The 14,675-nt window shown below is 34.9% G+C and overlaps 1 pseudogene; it reads right to left on the reverse strand.

Annotated features, from left to right (window-relative positions):
- Positions 1-4,005: 4,005 nt before the first annotated feature.
- On the reverse strand, positions 4,006-4,105 carry LOC132017048 (U6 spliceosomal RNA; annotated as a pseudogene).
- Between the last annotated feature and the right edge of the window lie 10,570 nt (positions 4,106-14,675).

A 14,675-nucleotide genomic window follows, 5' to 3' on the forward strand; every position in this document is an offset into this window, starting at 1 on the left:
TACTCCTTTCTCCTGATAATCTATTTTTCAATTGTGGACTTCCTTTTATTGATTTTTACATAGGTACTGAAGAATTAAAGGTCTGCAAATGGATTAGACTTATAAAAACATAAATACGTACTTCCTATAACATATATTTTAAAAATTTGTCTTGGAATATTTTATGTTAACTTTAACACTTCCAGTTTTCAAAACAAATGAGTCATTTCCTCTGTCTGGGGCATGACTGTGAGTGGTAAAAATCTGGGTAAATGTGTTAAGGTCTCAGACATTTGTTAGAATACAGGATCCAAGTTTAGTTTCAAATTTCTTTTTTTAAAAAAATATTTTATTTATTTATTTGCCAGAGAGAGAAAGTGAGAACAAAGCAGGGGGAGCAGGAAGCAGAGGGAGAAGCAAGCTCCCCGCTGAGCAGGGAGCCCTTTGCAGGACTTGATCCCAGGACCCCAGGAACATGACCTGAGCCAAAGGCAGATACTTAACTGACTAAGCCACCCAAACATCCCTATTTTTTAAAAAATATATTTTAGTTTTGTATTTCATCTTGACTTTGGAATCAGGTGACAGTGTTATTCAGATAAAGCAATGAAGGAATGACTGACTTAGTAGGTAAAAATCTAATTCTTTCTCAGGTAATATCTCTAGTAGAAACAGGTGATATCCCAAGCCTTGTGTTTCTGAAATTCTTTTCTATAGTGTTGTAAGGAGACTGAATTCTTACTAAGGCATATCCTCTTTGCTTATCTTTGGTCAGTTTTGGACCATTGGATAAGAATTTAGGTCAAAGAGTGATGTCATGGCTGTAATGAGTGGGATGGTAAAGAAAACGTATATGTTTATTCTAATCTTTAATACAACATTCTAGCAGAATAAATGTGGACTTCAACTGTCTTACTTAATAGCTATCAAGACCTTGAGAAAGTTTTTCAGTCTCTTTCAATCTCAGGATTCTCATCTGAAAAAAGAGGAATTGTAATATCTTCTTTACTTATTTATCATGAAGATTCAATTTAAAAGTTTATTGAATGTGGTAATATTTGTAAAATGCCTCAGATGTCACCCTGCATAAAGTTGGGCTTTTTTTTTTTTTTTTTTTCATCCCAAGTTCCATATTTCACCCCCCTTTCCTTCCTTGGAAGAGAGAGAAAATGTTTTTCTTCTTAATGTCATCCATTTATTTATGGATGATGATAATGTGTTAAAATCTAAGCTGAGTGATAGGTAGTAATAGAAAATGATGGATAATGGCAAATACTAAATAGATTATGAACTGGGTAAAATATCAGACCCCATTAGGTAAGATTGTCTTCTGCATTCACATGTATTACATATGTGATAAGACAGATTTTTTTAACTGCTTCAACTGCTTTGGAAACTCTCAGTAAGTTCTTAGATGAGGTCAATTTTTGCAAGTATGGTATTGGCCTTACTAAGTGTTCATGAAACATGTGTGCTCCTATACAATGGAGGAGAGGACAGAATTAAGAGATAGGAGGGATGAGAATAGGAACAAAGTAGAGGCAAGAGGAGATGGAATAAAGGTCTCTTATGAGTAACATTACTTTTCTTATGAACTACTGAAGTTACTATACTCACAGAATGCTTGTTGTGATTAAGTTTTTGTAGATACCAGAAAAGTAAAAAAGTTGACCCTAATAAGATAATAATAACTGTCACAGGGAGAATTTGGAGCATCAAATTCAAACTAATAGTTTGGATGAGGCATTTGGGTCTCTGTGTGAGAATCTCTGGTGACATTTGCTTTATACATGATCACATGACATTTTAGTAATCAATACATGAGTTATTGTGGTTTATGTTACTGTATGTAGACACTCTATGATGTAATATCCTCACTCAAGTTATTTTGAAATAGAAATATGAAGTTCTTAATTTTTTTTAGAAAATACATTTTCCATATATAAAGTAAAATTCTCTAATAGAGTTCTAACTCCAAGTTATACTATCAGTGAAATTATATTCTCCCTGACAACAAGCAGAGCTAGTAATGGACTTCCCACCCTTGTTTCTAGATACTAACATTTTAATAATGTTTATTCTTTGCTGTACTCATGAAAAGTACTTAAAAGTACTTAAAAAAAGATTTTTTAAGACTTACATAAATACCTGTAAAGAAAGAGATACTCACATGACCAACAAGGCTATGAAATGGAAAAAAAAAATACTAGAATGAGAAAAAGCTATTGCAAAGGGTGACTTTTAGAAGAAAGAAAGGAACAATTGACTTTCAGTGCCATAGTCGACTGTAATTTATTTGTTTAGGTATAGGTCATTAAAAATATTTAATTTACATATTAAACCATTAAGGGGTTTAAGAAAAGGCTGAGAATGATAGTTGGGAGACAAGTTTTTGAGTAGAACACACTAAGGAACCTGCAAATTTGGAAAGAAATAAATTACTCTTAAAAGTGAAATAACCCTTGGTAGCATTGGGAATAATTATATGAGAAATAAAAGTAATAAATGCTCACAGGATATCAAGAAATGTATTTTTTCTTTTTAAGCCTTGAGAGGAATTCATTGAAGGGGATATTAGATGATGACAGCATATTGGTTGGGGTTGTGACTGGAAACCAAATTCAGCTCAAATGATTCAGATAAAGAGAAATTGATGCAATAGTTCTTAACTGTGGCTATACATTGGAAACACTTGGGGAGCTCTAAAAAATACTGATGCCTGTATCCTGCCCTTAGAGGTTCTGTTTTAGTTGGTCTGGTTTGTGGCCTGACCATTGGAATTTTTCAGAGCTTCCCAAAGCTGATTTTAAGATGCAGCCTGAGTTGATAGACAACTGCATTAATGAAAGGACTACTTTCGAAGTGTGGGCAGTGTAAGAAATAGAGGATGGTAAGATATGGATACTAGAAACGGGAAATATTACACTTAGGGCCAAGGAAAAAGGAAACAATAGTGAGACACAGTGTGAACTGGACAAGTGAGAAAGGCATCATTTTACCAGGGCTGCAGCTACTTTCAGGCACAGTGCTAGAGCAGGATGTATATATACACAGATATCTTTCTTTTTCCTGCTGTAGGTAAGCCTATACAGAAAGAGATTTATTTTAAGAGATCAGTTCATAGGAGTATGGAGCCCAGTAGGTCCGAATTCTGCAGGATGGGTCTGTGGGCTGGAGACCCAGAAAAAGCCTCTGTTGGATTTTAAGTCTGAAGGCTGTCCACTGGCAGAACTACATTTTATTTGGGGGAGGACAGTATTTTGTTATTTTCAGGCCTTCAACTGATTGACATGGAGAACAATCTGTTTCACTTAATGTCCACCAATTTAAATGTTAATCTCACCTAAAAATCATCTGGGGTGCTGGGTGGCTCAGTTGATTAAGCATCTGCCTTTGACTCAAGTCCTAATGTCAGAGTCCTAGAATTAAGTCCTGCACATCAGGCTCCCTGTTCAGTGGAGAGTCTGCTTCTCCCTCTCCCTTTGCCCCTCTTCCCTCCTCTCGTGTGCATGCTCTCTCTCTTTCAACTAAATAAAAAATATCTTTTAAAAAAATTAAAAATAATCTCACATAAATATCCAGAATAATGTTTAATCACATATCTGGGCACTGTGGCCCAGCCAAGTTGACAAAATTAACCATCACATGGGGAGGGATTGGAGAAGTAGTTCAACTTCTTTCCTCTCTCCTTCCTTTTGGCCAAAGAGCCTCAAAGAGAGAAGAATGGATAATGAATGTGAAGGAGAAAATGGGAAATTTCCTGCATAAACCATCTACTCATTTATCATAGCTTTAAACCTTATTCTGGAAATGCCTTGTTTATTGTTAAAATTCCAGTTTGGTTAGATGGAGCTATATTATGACATATTTGAGTTTAGTTTTTAGAAAGGTATACTAGTGTTCTAGTCATTTCTAAAATGATACTCTTATGAAATTTTCGGAGATGGTTTCTTTTTAGACTAGAATAACATAAGGAGACTCCTGGCACAAGCATAAAGGTGCGCGCGTGTGTGTATGTGTGTTAAATAAAATATGGAATGTTTCACAAATTTGCATGTCATTCTTGCCCAAGGGCCTTACTAATCTATCATTATAATCTTAGTATATGTGGTGCTAAAGTGAGCACATAAATGTGATTTTTATTAACCAATAAGAACAGTACTGAAATTCATTCTCAGTTTAAAAAGAGATGCTGTCTTATTAGATTTTATATTAGGTGGTATCAGTATTTGTTTTGAGATTTGATTGTTTTTCAGATTTAAAAAAAGTTTTATTTATATTATGTATTTTGAAAAACCAGAAGGAAAAGAGGTATGGGTATAAAATATGAAGATGTAAAGGGTATTTGCTGTACAATCTAGATGGTGATTATAATAATTTATATAAGAAATGATAAATGTCTGACTAAGCAGCCATAGAAATGGAAAAGATAGCTTTAAGTCCTGTGATGTTTAGTCTCGCAACCTCACCTGTTTCTTGCTTGTGTGGTATAACATACTACATAAATAAATGGAGAAATAGTATGTTGATATTGATTTATGTGGAGCACACTGAAGTAGAGATACTTGTGGGCAAAGGAAACATATTTTTTGAAACTTGGAAAAGTGCTATGCGGTTGATGTGTATTGGCTGAGCAATCATTGTATATTGGGAGAAATAATGGCAATAGAGAGGCTGTTTTAGAAAAGAGGAGTGTACAAAGGAGAACAAGCATGGCTGGTGCTCTGGGAACCACTAAATTTAAGAGATACATAGAGAATTAAACAAGGAATACTCAAAGAGGTGAGAGAAAAAACTAGAAGAGAGTCAAGAAACCCAAACAATGAAAGGATCTCAAAGATGAGGTAGTATAAAGTGATTAGGAAAACAATGTTAACTTCAGTGAGAATAGTTTCAATAGGTGGGATAGAAGCAGGAGGCTGAAGAAAGTATGTGAAATGAGGGACTGAAGATAGTGAAGGCTGATAATTGTTTTGAGAAACTTGGCTGTAAGAAAAAGGAGAAAGAAATGGAGCAGCAGCTAGAGATGGTGAATGGAATTTTCTTTCTCCTCCTACACGTTCCTTCCTTTTTCTCTTTCTTTCTTTCTTTCTTTCTTTCTTTCTTTCTTTCTTTCTTTCTTTCTTTCTCATTCCCATTTTCCTTCCTTCCATTTTCTCTTCTCTTTTTCTTTTAGTGAGACAGAAGTGTTAGGATAATGGTTTACAGTCAAAGTTTCAATTGTGGACTTAAGATTCTTGAGCTTGACTAGACCCATGGTATGTCTTTGGAATTACAATGTGGAAGTTGAATGGAGGCAAAGGTTTTTGGAAAGAAAAGATCAGTTAAGTAGCTCAGACGTAGGGTAAGATGTTGGATAGTTAAGGATGAAGGCTATAGGTCAGATGACAATGTTCTCATTAATTGCTGGGGAATCTAAAGATGAGAAGATGAGAGCAGCAGGTTCAGATAAATGGATGTAAAGCTAGACAGCATGAGCTTAAAAGAGGCTTCTTGAATGAAAATAAATGTGCAATAAACAGGAAGTGACAGTAGGAAGCCAAGAGGATGCCATCTCTGCCTCCAGGGTTGAGATGTTCATGTTGATTTACGGGAGAATGTGCAGCCTATGCTAGAAAAGTCGACATGAGAAGAACTGACTTTCCATCAAAGTTAGTTTCTGCTAAAAAAGAGCATACAGAGAATGCCCTGTGAGAGGTTAAGGATTTAAAGATGTAGAGAAATTGGATTTTATTGGTTGTTTTTGAGAATGGAGGACTCCAAAGATCCCTGACAGCAGAAGTGGAAGCATTTGGAGGAAAAGGAGCAGAGGGAAGATGGAACACTAGGACTAATGAGTTTGATCTGTAGTGTCTAAGGTGGTTAGTGACTTAAGAAGTTGTGGGTTAACCAGAAGTGACATAGATAGGATGCCATGTAATTAGTGGAAATTTGGTCTTAAAAATTTTTGATAGTGGCACAGACCCAAGTTTTCAGAAATCTGATTTCACAGATATTCTCTTCCCTACTGGCACTGGCTGAAGCATCCTGCCAGGAAACCATGGAGACCATTAAGGTCTCCTGTTGCTTCTTATCCTCTAGCATGTGCAAGATAGGTCCAGGCTTCAGGAAGAATGAATAGTTATTATAGTTAGTGGCAGTCAGTATAGTAAAGGTGACTAAATGTGGTGATTCCATTTTGCCCACTTCTCCCTCAGTGCAACCTATAGGAATCTGAGAGATGCCTGTGAGAAACCTGTGGTTGATCAATAGGATTGTTGAGGAATGCTTATTTCCATCTCTTTCTCCACAGGAGTTCGTTGAAATTCCCCAGTAGCCTCATAACACAGAGTTAGTCCCTTTCAGTTCTAAGAGGGAAGAAGTAGGGATTTTCCAGAAGGAAAGGAGAATCCCCTGTTACAGTCCCACTATTGTTCATAATCATAAGAAAAAGAGACAAAATTCTTAGGTCAGAGTGTAAATTTTCATACCGTATAACTAGAACTTCACAGGGCATGTGTGTTTATACTTCAAATGCTGTCGCCTCAGAAACTACATCTGGGGGTTTGTATTACTTATTGTAGGTAAGATAAGGTAAGAAATCATTCTTACCTAACAGATTGTGGTTCTTTTTTAAAAATTATGTGGACTTATCATTTTTTTTCAGATATGACTCAGATGGTACTTACTTCTTCTTCTTGCTTTTTACTTCTTGTTCTTTCTTGATTTCTAAGTTGGGACTGTGAGAGCAAATACTTTGGTTAATACAGGCAATATTTCCAGGCAAGGAAAGTCACTCCTATCAAAAGCCATTTCATAGAATCCACAAGGGAAACATACTCCTATTGTATTTGAGATGATATTTTGGATCTCTGGAGTCTATTGAGGGTTTGCTACTTTCAGGAAGTCTTGGGCATTGGTTTATGCTTAATTTCAGTCAATTTCAACACTAATCAGCTTCCCATCCCCGCTCTTCAGTCCAGTGGCAGGCAGCTGTGCACATGTTTCTGAATCAGCTTGCACACAGTTTGCAGGAACCAGAGTGACAATAAGAACCCTGTCCTCCTACTGTCAGGGGCCTGTGCTCTGATAGCTGATTGCTGCCTCTGATAATGGAGATGCAAACACAGAGGTGGGTTGCTATTGTTGCTATACCTCTGTCTATCCTTGGAAGCTCCTTGCCTTTTCCGCTGAAGTGACTTCTACGAGATTTAAAGGGCTGGCACATTTCCCCCCCACACTTAATTTTCCCCCCTTTTTTCTATTTTCAGGCCAGACATTAAATACTAGGGTATTCGAAATCAATCATATTTATGGGGGAAATTAGAAAGTCATCACACAAGCCCTAGGAAAGGTGCAGACTCAGAAAAGACCTTGTAAGATCATAAGTTCACATGTCATACTGATCCTTGGCATAGAGACAGCCTGTAACAGTCAAAACAGAACTAAACACCCCAGCAAACCATGGGGGAGGGGGAGAATATAATTTTCATGATTATCACATATTAAATTCAAATGTGTAACTTTCAAATTAAAATCACAAGTCATACAAATAAATAGGAAAGTATGTACCATTCAAAGAAAGATAACAAACCAATAGAAATTTTCTCTGAGAAAGACCTGATGGCATATCTACTGGAAAAAAAAAAAAAGCCTCATAATAACTTTCTTAAAAATGCTCAGAGAACTAAAGGAATATATGGAAAAATCAAGAAAATGATGTATGAGCAAAATGGAACTATAAATAAAAGATATAAAGCCTAGGAAGAAACAAAAAAGAAATTCTGGATCTGAAAAGTTTAACAACAGAAATGAAAAATTTGCTAGAGAGATTCAAGGATAGATTTGAGGAGGCAAAACAATGAATCCATGAACTTAAAGATAAAACAATTAAGTTATGGAATCTGAGGAACAGAAAAAAAAGGTTGAGGAAAAATGAACAGAGCCTAAGGGACCTGTGAGACACTAGCAAATCAATCAGCATATATGCATCATAGGAGTCCAGAGGAGAAACAGAGAAAGTGGTGGAGAGAATATTTGATGAAATAACCAAAAATTTCCCAAATTTGATGAAAGATATGAATATAACATCCAGGAAGCTTAACAAACTCAAAGTAGCATGAACTCAAAGATATTTACACTGAGACATGTTATAATCAAACTGTCAAAAGACAAAAAAATCTTGAAAGCAGTGAGAGAGAAACAATGCATCACATACAAAAGATCATCAATAAGATAATGTATGGATTTCCCATTAAAAAAACTCTGACAGCCAGGAGGCAGTGCATTTAAAGTATTATGATATATGTTATAAGATATTTATGTTATGAGATATATGTTATAAGATATTTAAAGTGTTAAAAGGAAAAAAATATCAGTCAGGAATCCTATTTCAGATAAAACTGTCCTTCAAAAGTGAGGGGAAAATGAAGACATTATACGATAAACCAAAACCAAAGGAGTTCATTACTAGACTTGGGCTACAAGAAGTGCTAAAAGGTGTCCTACAGTCAGAAATGAAACTACACTAGATGGCAACTCAATGCCATATGGAGAAATAAAGGTCATACTAAAGACAGATGCCTAAGCAATTATAAAAGCTAGTATTATCATAGTTATATGGGAAAAACACACTCCTTCTGTGTCTCCTTTACTCTCATACTACTTCCACACTCACAACCCTTCTGACACTAGATATGTGGGGTTTTTTGCACATTAAGCAATTCTCTACATCAGCTGGATGTTCTATGATTTCACTCAATTCTGATATTACCTACCTACAGATAGCATCAGGTCCCACAGATTAAGCACTCAATTTCACAAGATTGCCCTTCTCCACACTACAGATAACTATCACAAGTCCCTGCTCTTCTGGTTGATTGACTATAAATTGGGCTTCCCATAACTGGGTTCAGTAATTTGTTAGAATGACTCACAGAACTCAGGGAAACACTTATGTTTACTAGATTATTATAAAAGGATATAATAAAGAATACATCCAGATGAAAGAAATGCATATTGGCAGGATTTTAGAGAAGGGACTCAGAGCTTCCATGCCCTTGCTGGGTACAACACCTTCCTAGTACCTTCATGTATTCAACAATACTACTCAACAACAACAATACATTCTTTTCAATTACATATGGTACATTTTCCAGGATAAATCATATACTTGTTGAATGTCACATTCAAGTCACAGTGCATTTAAAAAGATGAATATCATGCAAAGTATCTTTTCCAACCACAATAGAATGAAGTTAGAAACTAATAAAAGAAAGAAAACTGAAAAAAATTCACATATTTATGGAAATTAAGCAATACATTGTTCAGCAACAAATGAATCAAAGAAAAAAATCATTAGGGAAATTAGAAAATACTTAGAGTAAAATGAGAATCATATTTATGGGGGGAAATTAGAAAGCACAATATACCAAGACCTATAGGACACAGTAAAAGCAGTGCTAAAGGGGAAACTATAACTATAAATACTTATATATAAAAAAGAAAGATTTCAAATCAACAATCTATCTTTACAATTTAAAGAGCTAGAAAAAGAAGAACAAGCTAAATCTAAAGCTAAAGGAAAGAAGGAAAAAGTAAAGATTAGAAAAGTAGAACCTTTACTTAACACCATATAAAAATTAACAGGAAATGTATCAACGACCTAAATACAAGACCTGAAACTACAAAACTCTTAGAAGAAAACATAGGGCAAAAGATTCAGGACATTGAATTTGGCAATGATTTTTGTCTATGACACCAAAGGAAGAAAACATAGACTAATAGGATTTTATGAAAATTAAAAATATCTGTGCATCAAGAAAACACTAACAATGGAATAAAAATGCAACCCCTGGAATGGGAGAAAATATTTGCAAATCATATATCTGTAAATGATTAGTATCTAGAATATATAGAGAATTTCTAAAACTTAACAATATCAAAAACATACAACCTGATTCAAAAATGTGCAAAGGATTTGAGTAGACATTTCCTCAAAGAAGATGTATAAATGGCCAATGAACATGTAAAAAGATGTTCAGCATCACTAATCATTAGGGAACTGCAAGTCAAAACTACAATGAGATACAAGCTCATATCCATTAGAATGGCTATCATTAAAAAAAAAGTGAAGCAGAAAAACCACAATTGTTGGCCAAGATAAGGAGAATTTGGAACTCCTGTGCACTGTTGATGGGAATGTAAAATGGTGTCACCACTGTGGAAAATAGTATGGTAGTTTCTCAAAAATAAAACAGAATTATTACATGATTCAGCAATTCCACTTCTGGATATATATCTGAAAGAACTGAAAGCAGAGTCTTAAGAGATATTTGGACAATTATATTCATAGAGTATTATTCATAATAGCTAAAATGTAGAACCAATGCAAGAGTCCTTTGATGGATGAAGGAATAAGCAAAATGTGACATATATATACAATAGAATATTATTCAGTCTTTAAAAGGAAGGAAATTCTGGCATATGCTCTAATGTAGATGAACCTCAGAAACACTATCTTGAATGACATAAGCCAGTCACAGAAAGACAAATACTTTATGATTCTACTTATGTGAGTTACTTAGAGTAGTCAAAATCATAGAGAAAGAAAGTAGAAAGATGCTTATTGGGGGTAGGGTAGGGAGAAATGAGAAGTTATTTTTTAATGGGTATAGAGTAGGCAAGCCTGGAGTAAGGGGTAGCCTTAATCTAGTGAACTTAATAAAAACATATGTATGACACAACAAAGTTCTGGCTAAATCTTACCTTTTATAATATGACCTTAGTTTGTTCCTATAAACTAAATTTCATACTACAGAAATTCTATAAGATATGCATAGATCTCTATAGCTTAAGATACATCTACATTGATACCTCTATATTGATGTCTGCATTTATATTTACATCTGTATTTAAAATATATATTTACATGTAACAATCTTTTTTTTTTTTTAAAGATTTTATTTATTTATCAGAGAGAGAGAGAAGGGGAGAGAGTGAGCACAGGCAGACAGAATGTCAGGCAGAGGCAGAGGGAGAAGCAGGCTCCCTGCTGAGCAAGGAGCTCGATGTGGGACTCGATCCCAGGACGCTGGGATCATGACCTGAGCCGAAGGCAGCTGCTTAACCAACTGAGCCACCCAGGCGTCCCTACATGTTACAATCTATTAAAAAAAATTCTAGGCAATATATTTTCCAAAAGGAATGGGGACTCCTATAAAAAGAAAAGAATAAAAAAAAAGAACGAGTCCTTCAAGAAGCAGGTGTTATAAACATTATCAATGTCATACAAGTTAAATAAGATGGAAATTGAAAACTGATTGTAGATATGATTGTTACAAGATCATTGGTGGGTTAAAGAAGATGACTTTTAGAGGGTTGGTGACAGAAGCCAAACTCACCAGATTGAGGAATGAATGAACCTAAGGAAGTCACTTCCAAGAAAATTAAAGGTAAAGATAAAGAAGGAAGGAAATAGACAATCATTTATATGGTGTGTAGGAGGAAGGATTTTCTTTTTTACCTTTTTCTGAATACCCAAAGACTGAAAGCATGTTTGTAGAGGATGGAAAGGAGACTCTGGAAAGAGGGATATTGAAAATAGAGATGATGAGGATAAGTTGCTAGTCAAACATCTCAAAGGAGATAAGAAGAACTAGATTTAGAAAACAGATTCGTCTGCCAGGGATAAAGAGCATTTTTTCCTGCAAGATAGGTTACAAGACCAAGAGAAGGGATGTCATTACTGGAACGTTAAAGGTATGAAGGGGGAAGCTTGAAGGAGTTCATATTTGAAGGCCTGTCATCTGTGACATAGATAGCAGAGGTATTTCTGAAAGATGCAAGTCATGATCCTGAGACAATGCTAGAGTTTTGAGACAGCCCTTAGAAAACGTGAAATGGAGTTTACCAGAAACAAGACATGAAATGAAAGGATTGATGACAAAAATAATTGCATATCTAAGTTATAATCTTTTGTCAAAAACTAATTGGAAAATGCTAGCACTTCAGCTACACTACCAAAACTCATTGGATCTGGAATGTGAAAAATTATTTTTATTAGCAAATACAATAAAAATTTTATTGAAGTCATGTTGATATTTCTATGAACAACTCTGTTGGATATGTGAAAAACTCACATCATATATGCTTGCCATTAAAAAAAGTCAGAAATGAGAAAAACGAGAACAAAGATGATGTTGAAAAAATCCGAACTTCCTGAGAAATAGTTAACTGAAATAAGTCAAATAATTTGGGAACAAGCTCAATCACTACTTGCTAGGCAAACTACTTCCATCTTGCTCTCCCTTTTATGTGAAAAATAGTACCATCTTCATTGGGGTTTTGTGAGGACTATGGAATAATTCAAAATACTTATTTTTCAAAACAATACTTGCATATGAAACATCAAGTAAATTTTAATTTTCAAATTATTTTAATTATTCCTAATTATATTAATTAATAATAACATTATAATTTATTGTAATTATTAATATTGATTATTCCTTTTAAAAATTATTCCTAATACCAGTTCTAAGGAAAAATGAGGATAGAAATTTTGTCCTCTAGTGGAAGGTTTATACAAATAATATTTCTGTTGCTCCTGCTATACTCCTAAGTGAGGAGTTTGTTAGATTATGGAAAACTCCCTTTCCAGCAACACTGAATATGGGCAATAACAAAAAGCAGTATTTCCCTTTGGGTTAGATGTGAGGACCACTTCTGGTAAGGAAGAAAGAGGAAGAAAAAAGTTGCTACTCCACATCCTCTGTGACGAATCACAGTACTTGCCTTGATTTCAGTGGGAAAAGAGGCCGTGAACCTGTAGTTTTATTCTCCTGGGAATCAGTAGATCAGCGAATAAAGCTTTGTCTTTCTACAAAAGTAGGAGAATTGAGAAAGTTATTTTTCTAAACTCACAAGTTTCAAATGAACACAGAAGCAAGAAAATAATGAATTGGAGGACACAAGTTTAGGTTTTGAACACTGAGAAGTACATGCAAGATAATGTGATCTGAGCAAAACTTGGAAAATTTCTTTAAAAATATTTTTCTTTCTTTGGCCTGAGACCTCCAGAGTTAGCCTTAACTGTACTTAATCCGGAAGTTTCTTAGAATATTCTTTCTAAATCATCTATTGATTGATTTTTTTAAAACAATTTGTTAGTGGTATGTTTATGTTAATAGAGCTCTGCAGTTGGCATCTACGAGGGCAGAATCAAAAGACAAGGTCTAATACAAGGTCCTCTTCTTGGATTGTCATAGAACTCCCTCCCTCTTGTGGAATTGGAGCAGCTGGTACAATGTTGAAGTAAACATTGTTTTCTTTAATCAAGAAAACAGTGTGGTAGATCAGTAGGTAAATTAACTAGAGAGTTAGAAGACTTGATTACAATCAACTCAATCAACTGTGTTACTTCACTCAAAATTCACATTGCCTCTCAAAGCTTCAGTTAAAAAGAAGAAAATAATACCTCTGCCTGGGATTGTGAGGTTCAGACAGGATAATGTGCTTATGAAATCACTTCATATCTGAAAGGTTATAAAATATTATTATAATAATGTTTATTAATATCTAGTTTTAAAATAACTCTGTACTTTAAGAAATGATCCTAGGACGAAAATTTGCCTCTAGCAAAACTATCAGTGTCAAAATTAAAGTGCCAAAAACACATAAGAAATAGTTCCAGTGACTTTTATAACTGAAAACCTTCACAAATTCTACTTACTGGTAATTCTTTGTAACCTAAATTTTATGGATGTAAGTTTTCAAAAATAATCAGTGACTTGCAGTTAAAAATGGCAGTCTGAGAATATATGCTAACTTCTCTCATTTTCCTGAAGGCCACTGAAATGAAAAAAAAGATATAAACAAGGGAGTAGATCCATAGCTGCTCTAGGGCTTAAAAAAAAAAACAAAAACAGATCCAACAGTCACAAATTTCTGCAAGTTATGGGAAGCTTGGGTGGTTCAGTTGGTTAAGCATCTAGGTCTTGATTTCCTCTCAGGTCATGATCTCAGGGCTCCACAATCACTGGGGTGTCTGCTTCTCTCCCTTTCCCTATACCGCTACCCCTGCTCTCTATCTCAAATAAATACATAATCTTTTTTCTTAAAAATTTCTGCAAGTTACAAAGGATTCACATTTAATTTCAAGGAGAAACCAGAGCAAACCACAAGTAAAGTATAAGTAAAACCATTCTTCAGTGGTCACAGGGAAAGAATTAATAAAGAAAAGTGAAGGTAACTGATTTTTTTTCCCTGCAATTCATCCTAGAGAAATTCTAAGCTCAGAGACAGCAAGAACAAGATGTGTTACTTCCAGGATTTCAAAATTCCGAGAGAACAACTTTATAAAAATAGTGAGAATCTCCTGGGGGTGTAAAAGGAAGGAGGAGCTTCAGATGCATGTACTGGGCAGAAAGAGAAAAGTATTTCCAGAATGCTATTAAAGACTCTGGGGGAAGAAGAGAAATTGACATAGAGTTTTTCAACTTCTGCAGTATTGAAATTTGGGCTGGATAATTTTTTTTTTATGGTTGTGGACGACTGTCCTGTATGTCATAGTATTTTTGCCAATGTCTTTGGTCTGTACTCACTGGATCCCAGTAGCTCTTCCACCCCTACCAAACTGTGACAGTTAAAAATATCTGTAGACATTGCCTCCAAATTTATGTTAGATATTTATTTATCCCTCTAACATCTGTTAGATTTAC

Source organism: Mustela nigripes, chromosome 4 (assembly GCF_022355385.1).
Source record: "Mustela nigripes isolate SB6536 chromosome 4, MUSNIG.SB6536, whole genome shotgun sequence".
In the NCBI taxonomy this organism is placed as follows: Eukaryota; Metazoa; Chordata; class Mammalia; order Carnivora; family Mustelidae; genus Mustela; species Mustela nigripes.